Source organism: Zosterops lateralis (genome assembly GCF_965231275.1).
Source record: "Zosterops lateralis genome assembly, chromosome: 3".
Classification (NCBI taxonomy): domain Eukaryota; kingdom Metazoa; phylum Chordata; class Aves; order Passeriformes; family Zosteropidae; genus Zosterops; species Zosterops lateralis.
Window position 1 is genome coordinate 7,953,699 of NC_139764.1, and position 12,564 is coordinate 7,966,262.

Consider the following 12,564-nt stretch of genomic DNA (forward strand, 5'->3'; position numbering starts at 1 on the left):
GTGTTTCCTGTACCTCCTCAGTATGCTGTCCAGTTTTCCTTTCTGTTTCACAGCATGTTGCAGGGTGAGGAGGAACATTTCCCCCTCCTAACCCCAAACTTATTTTATCTTTCAATTTTGTGAGGATTTTTAAAATTTAAATATTTCTGGCCAGCTGTAATCAAAACTGCAGTTCAACTTCTCCCTTATTAGGCTCTCTGTTTTTGTGACTTGAGCGTTTTGATTTTTTAATCCTAAGTAAATGCTTCTGTCAAGCAAGTAAAAACATGTAGTGTATCACAGGTCCCAGGGAAGTGTTTTCTGGGTAAGACAAAAGCAAGGATGATTTCTAAGTTACTGTAAATCACTGAGGGCTGTCAATTTTTCTACTGTTTGGCCCTTGAAAAAAGTGTTGCCTTCTGTCTCTTAATACTATCTGACAAAAAAATTTAAGAAATCAAGATGTTCACATTGTACCCCACTAGTGGATGATGAATAAGGAGTAAGTAGATAAAGTCTATAGAGGGTATATAGTCTGGCTGGTTTGCTATATTGGCCTGTTTTCAAAGTCCTTTAAAATACTTTAAATATCAAAATACTTTAAAAATAGTATTTTAATATGGGGTCTAACTAACAGTACAGCCATTCTACAATAAACAAAAAATATGGGTGGGGGTTTTTTTGTTCATCCTCTTCCAGAAGTTTTTGGGGGTTTTTTGGCACAAATAGTCTTAATTTTCTACTTTGACAATTATGTTGAGTTATGCTTTATTTAATGTTAATAATGCTTATTGAGTTCTCTCTGAGATGGCTGTGTATCCCTGCTTAAAAATAGATGTTTACAAAAGAACTAAAATGATTTCCTGGCTGGTTGATTGGATCATTGCAATTTTGTTAGACCCATTGTGTACAGAGAGGCAAGCCTCATGTTTGCTGGACGCTCTTTTGAATGCATCAGCCAGGAGCATATCTGACAACATTTATTATTACCAGGAGAGTTTCAGGGGGCTGTGAGTGACAGTTGAATTACTTAGCTGATTTCCTGTATTTCCATCCCTTAGCCCAGCTTTAGCACTGAACGAGAATAGTATTAATATTTCATAAGATAAGCCTCTGATAACATTTTGAATATGGATTGAGTAGCAGAGAAATGAGAGAAGCAGTCAGGGGCAGATCCTCAGACACCATAAATTTGCCCCAGTGGGCTATGGAGGTGCACTGCATTTTGACATTATCCCTTTGAATACCTCCCACTGGAGAAAACTTCCCTAGTTTTCTCAAACTATAGACTATAGATAGAATTTTAAAAACCCCATAGAGAAAAGTGTTTCCCCTATTTACTTTTATACCTGGGAAGTTGTGCTGGGTTTGACAGGGGTAGAGTCACTTTCCTCGCAGTGGCTGGTGTAGGGCTGTGTTTTGGATTTTTGCTGAACATGGGGCTGATAACATAGAAATGGTTTGGTTATTTCTGAGCAGGGCTTACACAGAGCCAAGAGGGATTTTCCATGCTGTATGGCATCATGCTCAGTATATAAAGTGGAGGAAAGAAGGAGAAAAAGTGGGATGTTCGGAGTAATGATGATTGTCTACCCAAAGGACTGCTACATGTGATGGAGATGGCTGAACATCTGCCTGTCCATGGGAAACTCTGAATTAATTCCTTGTTTTGCTTTGCTTGCATATGCAGCTTTTGCTTTTCCTATTAAGCTGTCTTTATGTCAACCCACGAGTTTTCCAGCTTTTACCTTTCCCCTCTCTCCCTGTTCTTGCTGGTGGGTCAGTGAGCTGCCTGAGGCTTGGCTGCTGGCAGAGCTGAAACCATGACAGAAGTCGAGCTGGTTGCTGCTGTTCCAAGGTTGAAAAATTTCTGTTTGGTAGAATTCAGTTGTAACTGTGCCTCACCTCTGTGATTCCCTCTGAAGCAGCCCACTAAGGCTCCAGGTCTCTGTCCCAGCCCTTCCTCTTTTCTCTTGCTCTTCAATTTCTGTAACAGAAATGGCCCAGCATAGTCTGGCCTCTGTGACCTTTCACCACAGGATGAGAGGAAATCTAGCTCTGAATCTGGCTGCCTACAGGAGGAAACAGCTTTGAAGACACTGCAGAAGTGCAGACAGATGTCTACACCCATGATGATCCCTGTGTACCATGGACAGCTCCCCCACTTTCTTGGCTTAATCACTTTTTCTCTTACAGCAGATGAATTTTCAATTATCTCTGTATCAATAACATGAACTCAAAAGATACTATGAATGAGAGACAGCTGCTTCAAAATATTTTTCCCTTCCCTAGGCAGTTGTGAAATTTTCATTGGTTGTGGACAGAGCAGAAGGGATAGCAAAGGTTTTTAGCATTCAGGCCATCAATTGTGCCTCACAGGGACTTAGCACTGTGCTTTACCTAAGAAGGCAGAAAGTGAACAAAACCTGCTCTACTTGTTGCCTCAACCAAACCTTAACAGAAACAGCTCTATCCTACCATGACACCGTTGATATAAGGCTATGCCAATTAAATTTTATCTAGAAAAATATAATTCTTGTAAATATTCATCCATTTTATTCAGTCGCAAGAACCTCTGGTGCTTTGTGACTAATAATAATTTAAATGTTATTATTAATAAGATTTAAGATGAGCATGAATTATGAATCTATTCCAGGTTAAAAAGAAAAGATAAAAAGCTCTCCTATGGTACCCTTTCTCTTATGGCTATTTGTATTCAAAATTGGGCTGAATGCTATTTTCCTGCTACCTCAGTTAGTTATGAACATTTTGTTATTGACAAACCTGCAGCTTTAGGATGAAAACAGTTTGCAGCTGATTAGGGACGGTGTGCCTGGCAATTTCTTGCTAATCTCTCTTATTATGCCCTTCATAAAAATAGTAGTCATGGTATAAATCCTAGTTTAAATCAATACCTGGAAGTGCTAATCCCTGAAGAGGAAAATGTCAAATACCTCCTGCTGTGTGCAAAGCCTCAAACTCTATGGCATAAACATTAAAGGCTACTGAAACGATTCAGCTTTTTGTTTTGTTGGTTTTTTTGGTTTTTTTCCTTTTACACAAGGTTTTGCACTTTCTTTTCTAGAATTTCACATGTCATTAACTTTTCTTACATAAGCAGTACCTTAATGGTGATGAGTGCATGACATGTCTGACAGTGACACATGGCCACTGTTCATCCTGTGGTGGAGCCACTGGTGGTCCCAGGTATTATCTCTGACAGTGCCTTGAATTCTGGAGTCAGCTTCTTTCCTTGCTCATGGGATCTCTTCTGAGAAAGGTTTCTAAAAGCCCTAAGTATTAGTTGCATGTGTAAGTGCAGTGTAGCACTTAAATGATCAGTGCAAGCCAAAATGAATGGTAAATTTAATCAGTTTTGGGACTTTAAACCCAGATTTGGATACTTACTGTCAGCATCCTATCCCATCCCCATGAGGTTTTTCTTGCTCATTGGGACATATAAGTGTTTTTAAATCCCTGCCCTTTGCTCTGCAGTGCCAAAGGGAAAAAGGCAAGTAAGTGAGCTGTGAGACTGAAAAATCACTTAGAAATGAGGACATAGGGTGTTTCAATGTAAAAAGACTTCACCTGCCTGCCCACTGTTTCTATTCCATCTCTGCAGAAGTATGTGCTCTGGTTTCTAAATTAAAATTGTTCTCATAAAAATATTTCAGAACTTAGAGAGTATTTTTGCTGTCACTGATCTCCTTGGTCCTCTGCAAAGACAAGCTGCTTGAGTTCCATAGTGCATTAGGAAACCTAAATTTTATTAAGTACTTTTTGCAGAATTTTTATGATTGAGATTATCAAACTGAGAAGGACAGAAATTTTCCATATGAATCTTAAAACCTTAGAAATTTTATTTTTATAAATATATTTTTATTTTTATAAGCTATGTATATGTACCTTAAAAAGTACATACAAGTTTGTTTTCATAAGGTACATGTATGAATTTTGTTTGTCATTGTGTTATCTCTGAGATAGGGACAGCTTCTCTTATGAAAGAAGCTCTGTTCTCTTAAGGATTTTTTGTGTGTTTCAAAAAAACACTCAACCTGTTTTCAGCTACCATCTTGAATTATATGTAGTGGCACTCATTTCTTCCTGTAAATATACAGTCAGAAAGAATATGTCTAACAGCAAGCATCTTTTTACAGCTCTCCAGCTGGGAGGACTAGCACTATTCTATCATTTCACAAAAGAAGGTGTAGTTTCTGTCTGGCTTTTGGCAACTTTTGGAAGCCAGAAGCAAATAAGTGTTGAAAGCTTGTGAATAGTAAATTTGCAGCTTTATACCTAAGACAGCTACTGCCAGCTTCTGTTCACATTAGCAGTCAGGACTGTGTGCAAGCACACTCTGGGGCACAGTCTGCGTGTCTGAGATGACTACTACCAAATAAAAACAGTGCAGAATTGCAATCTGTTCTGCCTCCATTGCATCAGTGGCGTTTCTGTTGACTTCAGCAGAAGTTGTGTTGTCTGATGGAGCTGAAGCAGCACCTTTCCTCTTCCAGGAATGAAGTAATTTAGTTTCATTTTAAGGGATGGAGGCATTTCACACCTCAATGTTTTCACATTCCAGCAAAAGGCTAAATGTAATTCAAGTGACCTCTCAGGAATTTGTGTGGTGAATCCAGTAGATGGATTGAACCTTACTGTGGCTCCAGGGAACTGTATGATAAATTAATAACTGTTCACCAGTTGGATTTGTTTGCAGAGTCTTGAGGGCATTCTGTGATGATGCTGTGCTGAAAAGGTGCTGCATTCCAGCCCTTCCAGAAGTACAGAGACTGCATTAGCTGATGATTTAGAGCTGGTGGTAGTTGCTTTGCAAGATACTCTGTCAAATATGAGGATCAATATGTATGGAGATGAACACTGGGCAGCTGTACCTGAAATGGAAACTATCTCAGGGAAACTGCCTGGAAGGAGGCAAACAGGAGGCATCTTGTTTGCCATGAGAGAAATATGCATCTTGTTCACATTTTTGCTCAGTTTTCAAATCTCCCATAGCAGTTTCTCACAGTGGCTTTCTCACATGGGCTTTGCAGGTATTTTGGCCCCATCTCTTCTCCATCTGTCTCTTTCCAAATATTCTTCTTTTCTAGTTTTTTATTGGTTTATCACTCTTTCACTTCTTTGCCTCCTTCATTTTCTTCTGCATTCCCATTGCCTTCTCTCCTGGCTTTTCCTTTTCCTTCTTGAGCCCTTAAAACCCTTCCAGACACCCCTGGGCTCTGAGAAAGAAGACCATCATATGGATCCTCACTGATCACAGGCAGTTCAGAAGAGGAGCTGCAGCTCAGACTCTTCTTTAGGGAGGCTCTGAGACCCCCATCATTTCCCAAGGAGACCCTCAAGGTACAACTGGAACCTGAGTTGTTATGTTTGGATCAAGGTCTCCTATACTTTTTTTTGTATAGAAGGTCAGGTCAAGATACTCTTGCCATGTATTTTTGGATTTTTGCCCTCAGTTGTCCTTGGTTTAATTAGTCAGAACTGGTAAAGTTAGCTACAGAAGGTATAGGTGTTATCCTGCCAGAAGGATATTTTTTAATAGCAATAATATGCCCAATCTTAAATGCCCCTTCCTTGTCAGTGCGTTCCCTTAGATGTGCGATTCTCTGATTGTGTTTTTAGAGCAGCCCTATCCCTTCACTTCTGTTTTGGTCGATTGAAAAAAACCCAGCAGGACTTTGCAATGTTTGGGCTGACTCTTGGTTCCCATGACTGTCTTAATTGTGTGTGTTTGTTTGGTTGGTTGTTTTGGTTTTTTTTAATACATGCAGCAATCTCAATCCTTCTTGAATCTGAGCAACCGGAATTATTTATGTCATTCCAAATATTCCCAGCGCAACTAATTAAATTCCTGACTACAGAGAAAGCTTGTTTTTGTCAGAAATGTTAGGTAACTAACAATTGTCAATAACTATCAGCAGAAAAATAGCTAATAAATACTTCAGTTTCAGATGCTCTTTAAGCTTGCAACAAACACTGATTTTAAGATGTAATTTCCTTTAGATATGTGTGAGTCCTAGCATTTGCTTGACTTCCCTTTGTACACTCAATAAAAGAAATTCAGATCTGACATCTTAGCCAAATCCTTGGAGGTCAAGAAAGATGCAATAAGCCCATGTGCCTGTAGCCACAAAGATATCCTCCTCCTGCTGTTGTGAGTGCCAGCTCACAGCCCATTCCTGCTTTGATTTGCTGGTGACCTTTCCTTTCAGTGTTCAGCCCTGTGGAGACTCTCATGAGGGATGCTACTGAAACAAAGAGAATCACTTCCTGAGAAGAGAAATGCCAGACCTCAAACAGGCAGATGAAGAAGCCAACGGTAAATAAGAATACTCTGTTTTTGAGAAGAAAAAGATTGTTTCTCTGCCAAAAAATTAGAATCCTCGTAGGCTCCAGTTAGTTACTTCTGGAGAGAACCAATGTGGCACTTTGTGTTTCCTCATAAACTCCAATGCAAGTGTTTCAATACTGGGTGCCTGATTAAATCAGATATCCCTAATTTATATATATGTCCCCATTATGTAGGTGAATGTCACACTGGAATTGAGGGAATTCAGTCTCTGAATTCCTGTGCTTAACCACTTCCCTTTGAGGGTATGCAATCATTACATAGGTTCTCTTTTAAAAATCCCTTTGTCAGGACCATCATTTATCATGGATACGTGGGTACTTTTATTAAGATGACTAATACATTACTAGCAAACACTGTTTAGTTTTAAGATTATTAACAGACTGCTTAATTGTTCCCCAATGGTATAATGGGTACACTTAACCCATGTCCACACGGCACTGCCAGGCTGTGATAGTCACATCTTAACCACACTGATTCAATGTGTGATTTTCAAAATATGGACAAATGAATGCTACTGGTCCATCTGCACTGAGCCACTTCAGGAAGAAATGGTGCTTGCAAGGTAGCAGGAGTGAAAATGAGATGTTAATCTCCTGGTGGCTGTCATTTATGTGGTTGGATGGAAGTGAACAGTGGGAAAAAAAGCAAAACAAAAATATTAAAAAAATCAAAACCCAAATCCCAAAACAAATAAACCCCTTTACTCTTTATGAAGGAGGGGCTGTTTCCCAGCTCTACCTATCAAGGAATTTGCTTCAGTAAAGAAGGGAGAGGAGGAGAAGAGTTGTATCAGGACACAGCGATGTCTCTCAGGCAAGGAGCAATCTGGCAGGTACCATGCACCTCGAGCTAAAAGCACAGCACAAAGCTCTTCCTGCTCTTTCTAAAGGGTTCAGAAACTGATTTACACACATTTTCCTGAAAGCCAGAACAAGGGAAGTTCACTGGTTTTTATCTAAGCTGATTCAGTTAAAGAGCTGAAACATTTATTCCTTTTTTTAAAATCCCAGTATGTATTCAAGGCTTTTGTAGAATAAAGACAATAATTACCATTAGCACTAAGCTGCTTTTATCCCCAGAGCTCAAGTGCTTTGGAAGGATGAGTGTTATCAATCTGATTGAATGATTCCACCTGCCCAGTTACAAAGACTTGAGGCAATTGTTGGAGATCCTGGTGAAGGAAGCCCAGGCTGTATGGATTGGACAGTGGGGAAAGATTCCTTGATCCTTTTCTTTGAGACTGTCTTGCTCCTCAGAGCTGGAGTTACTTGTGTGCATGCTTGTTGGAGTGAGAGAGCACATGAGGTAGAATGTAAAGGAGATAAAGGTTCTTTTATATAAGTTTTTTCACTTTCAGAAATTAACTCCATGGAGTATTGAAAGTGAAAATAGCTACTTTTTGTTTGATTGTCTTGTTTTCCTCTACTGAACAGCACTCTGTCTTTGCCCTGAAATGGTTTAAAAGGAGCTGGAAGGTATTTCTGCTAAAACTCAGTGATGTTCAGTGTTACAAATCACCTCATTCCCAGGAAAAAAATCTGTTGAACAGAAGCATGACTGGTCACAGTGCTGTTCTGACTTCTTGGTGTAGCTCAGGAAAATGGGAAGGGTCATTGCTGCCGATTTAATTGAGTTGATTTGTTGAAACAGAGGCAATTACAAATCACACAGTCAAATTAGCAAAGCAGACAGTGTCACCTGGGCCTCAGAGTACATTTTATTAAAGGGTTTGCCTTGGAAAGGAAGAGAAAATCTAGCAATAGAACTGAAGATGAGGCAGTTAAGATAGAAAACATGCATGAATTTCTTGTATGAGGGGCTGAATGTCCTCACTTGTCCTCTTGAAAAAGTAAAACTGGTTGAATCATGACTTATCTGGTGCCTGAGGTCTTCAGCTGAGAGTGAGGAGTTTTGGGCTCTAATCACTTTTCCAAGAACCTGCTTTATTTTTTTATCCAGTGACTCCTGAATATGAAGTCCATGAACAGTCTTTTTACCCAGTCTATACTTTAGGTGGTTATAGGCTACAGGATTTAAACATTGTGTTTCTGGACTTGGTTAAACTTTATCTCCTTGAAGCATTAAACCCTCCTTGGGATACGGTACTACTGTACATTGGGTCATAAGCCTCAGACACAGAACCTAAGATTTGGCTGGGGAAGTCAGAATGAGATCTCAGGAGTTTTCAAAATTGAACTAGGGACACATTTTGCTAAGGTTGTTTGAAAATGGAGGTTTGAGGGCTTGTATAAGTTCCATGCTCTTGAAAATTTTATATTTAGAGATCCATGCTTTTACTCCTCTTATGCTGCTGGACTTTTTATTAATGGCTTTCAATAGTTCTAGGAAAAAAAAAAACAAAAAACCAAACAACAACAACAACAACAACAACAAAAAAAAAAAAAAAAAAAAAAAAAAAAAAAAAAAAAAACAACCAAAAAAAAACAACTTTAAAATTATTTTTCAAATTCCACAGACCAACAAGTTAAACCAGTAGTGCAGTGAATTGGTAAAAAACCCCTGGTCTTATGGCTGTTGTATAACACATGAAGATGAGCTATAACCCACTGTGCTTTCCCTGGTAGAGATTTTTTAGAGTGACTGTGAAGGGGAGGAACACCAGAGTGTGCTAGAGTTGTTTTATAGAAGCTTTGAGGTAGGCTGAGTCTTTCAGCTGGAGAAACTGAACATCTGGTTATTGAGTGTGTTTATTTCTACAGCTGTAAACAGAAGAGACGAGACCAAAAGTCAGAACAAAATCTCTCATCCTATAGATTGCCTGACATATTGTGCACATTTTGAGCAGCGTGACTGGTGCCACCTCAGTGAAGCCTGTGTGTTCCACCAGCTGTTAGAGTATTATCCATGTAGTAAAGAGCTCAGGAGAGAGGCACTGAAAGGTTTAGAGCAATGCCACCTAGTGCTAAAATTAAATCTCCTGAAATAAATACTTTTTTTTTTCAAGCTGTATGCTTTTATTTCTTTACTTTTTTTGCAATTCCACTTGTTACCATTAAGCTTGGACATCAAAAAACCACCTTGAGGCATAGTTAGAGGATTTGTTCAGCACCAGCTTGGATTTGAAATTATGGCTCATATCTCACCGAGAGCAGCAGGGAGAGCTGACCAGGAGGAACCTTCTTGCCTCACTTCTCTTCTCCTGTCTTATATCAGTTAGTGGCTGGATGCTGATACCACTACTTAGGAGGAGGGTGTCCATCTGAATTTGACCATTTTAAGCCTTTGATGCCTGATTGTGAATCATTTTTCCCCACAACACCTGCTTGAATAAGGTGACCATCTGTTCCTTATTTAACAACAACAAAAAAAAAATTCTTTTTTTTAGTGTTGTTCAGCCTATATCTGTTTAATATAGGGACATACTTTGTCCCACATTTTGGCAGTGATCACACGGAGGAGTCTATACAAAGATAAAATGATTTGATAAGATCCACGATTGTTGCATAGGAAATAGAACATTGCAGGCTTTCCTCTTCCTTTTCCAGAACTCATTTTTCTGATTGTCTCATTTTTTTTTTTCCAAATTTCTTTTCATTTTTCTATTTTTGGTCATCCAAACAGGTATTCAATACCCGCAATGTATTACTGTGATCCTTTAACAACAAAAAACTATTAGGACTGTTCTACATGATGCACTTCCATGAGAAGACAGGATTGATATATTTCCCATTGAGACTGTTTTTAATCTCATGATGCCCTTCATGATGTTGGTGATCCTTCTGCTAATTTCTTCATGGAAGGTATCACTATGTTTCAAAAAGATGGCTCCAGAGAATAATCTGAACAGGGTATGGCTAAAAGAACCTGCCAAAACAAGCCTTTGGGCAAAACAGCAACGCATATTTGGAGAGCCAGATGCTCTTTCTCTTTCATTAAAAAAACCCAACAAAACAGTGATCCATGGCTCTGCCAAGACCAATGTCTTATCATATATAGTGGGTAAGATATGTGCACAAAGGCAAATCTGTCTTAGAAAACCAGACCTTTTATTTTCTTCTAGTAACTGATGCAGCTTTGCTCCCATCAAGAGATAAGGATTGCAAAGAAGTCTCTTGAAAGGCCCACACCTTGAAGCCAGCATGGTTCTTGTGATGGAAACTAGGTCCTCTACTTTTTGAAATCTGATCATGTAGCAGAGTAAAAGCAAAACCAAAATGGCACCCAAACCACACAGTAAAATAAATTTTAGTTTTCCCATGCTAAGATGTTAATTGAAGACTTGGAGTCTCATCTGTTCCTTGAAGCTTCTTTATTTTCTACAAGTGAAATAAAGATGTAGCCAAACACCAGGTTTCTGTAGTAGTTTTGAAATGAACTCTTGAGCACAGCCTGCACATACTTTTGTTGTGTTCATTGTAGTTTTCTCATGGAAGAAATAGTAGCAGGTAATGCATTTCTTTGTGAATAGAATGATAAGACAGGTGTTTAGGGGCTGAGTCATGTTTTTTTTCCTGGTGATTTACTTGTTTATATATATATTATTTTTTCTTACTGAAAATTTGCTTTTTTTAAATTCAGAATGTGTAGTGACTTTTTGGTGAATTGTTTAGGAAGCCATGAGTCTGCTTAGTGTGACAATATACATTTTTTTAATGACTTGGAAAGAGGCAGCACTACAGAAGCAAAGGTAAAGGAATAGATGTGTTTGTTTTCATGCTAAAAATCCAGACAAAATTATTTCTGCCAGAGGAAAAAGTCAAAGAATAGACAGCCTTGTTATCCATCTCCCACCGAATTTCTGTGGGCTTTGCATGGCCTGGCTTTTAGAAAATCCTTCATTTTTCTTTACAAAAGGTTGTTTATTGCCGTTGTCTACAGCACAAGCACTTTGGAACCTCTGAGTGGAATTAAGTTTCTTTGTCCAAACAGTAATCACTACACCAGATGCAAGACGAAGGGGAAAAAAAAAGCTGAGTTTTCATTTCTTCCTTTGCTTTTCCCATTGCTAACCTCTAGCAAACAGATTTTTTTTTTTGTGGCAGAGCTGGTGACAGAGGGCTGGGGTTGGTGGGTGGTGGCAGCCCAACCTCAATCTTACCATGTTAGGGCATGGCACACTGACTCTCCTGATTCCCAAGCCAGGATCTCTGGTAGAATCCTCTGTGCTTTGTTTCACAGTTTTTAGGTTGTGCCAGCATTCCAGCTTCAGTGCCTCCATACCAGGAGTGGAAAAACACCACTTAGATGTTTTAGTTTTCCTTAGGTTTCCACCTTAGGAAAATTTTTTTAGGCAGAGGCTGAGAATGAGACACCCAAATATGACAAAACTGGAGAGGGAGCTATGGAGAAATCCTGAAGGAAATTAATCTCAACAGGGGTAAACATCTATTAACTTTAACCTGATATTTTGGTGTGATGCTTTAAGCTATTTTGTGGGTTTTCTTTTAATTCCTGCTGCCATGAGGGGAAAGCTGCTGGTCTGTAGCCTTTTCTAGGGTGGGAGGTGAACTGCAGGTGTGTGCAATTGGCACTAGGAAGATCACAGACTAATTCACCTCAGTCATTAACCAAGCACCTTAACTCTGGTAGCATTTGGCTGCTGAATTGTGAGATAATCCATCAAAGCTGCCCAGCAGAGATGGTGGAGATCATTTACTTGTATTCACCTGCACTTTTCTATGGGCTGCAAGGCTCTAATTTGCAATAAAAGATACAGAAACTTTTTAAGTTTCAGCAGAAGGATATTTATACGAAGAAGTTGTGACATGTTTATTTTCCTATCAACAAGTAGAACAAAGTTAGTAGGGGGAGAGTTTAAGTCGCCTTTTAGAAACTTGAAATCTCAAAGATAAACTTGAAAGAAACCTATATTTATCTGGATCTATGGTGCCACATCTCTAATTTATGAATGCAGAATTAAGTCTGTTCATAGGGAGCTTTTAGCTCAGATGGAGAAAACTTTTATTTTCAATCTTCACTTTATAAGTTACTTTTATGTGATCATTCCTCTTGTTTTTTCTTTAAAATCAAGTGCTAAAAAATGGATTATGGATTTTCTTCTGAGTTTTTTTTTTCTTTTTTTTTTTTTTTTCTTTTTTTTTTTTTTTTTTGGTTGGAAGCAAAGCCTGAGATTTTAATGCATGGAAATAAAAAATTCTATAAACACATCATGTTTTATATACATGATCATTAACTGCTAAGATAAAAATTATCAAACCTTCTGTGGGGTGCATAACATTTGAATAAAAGAAGTC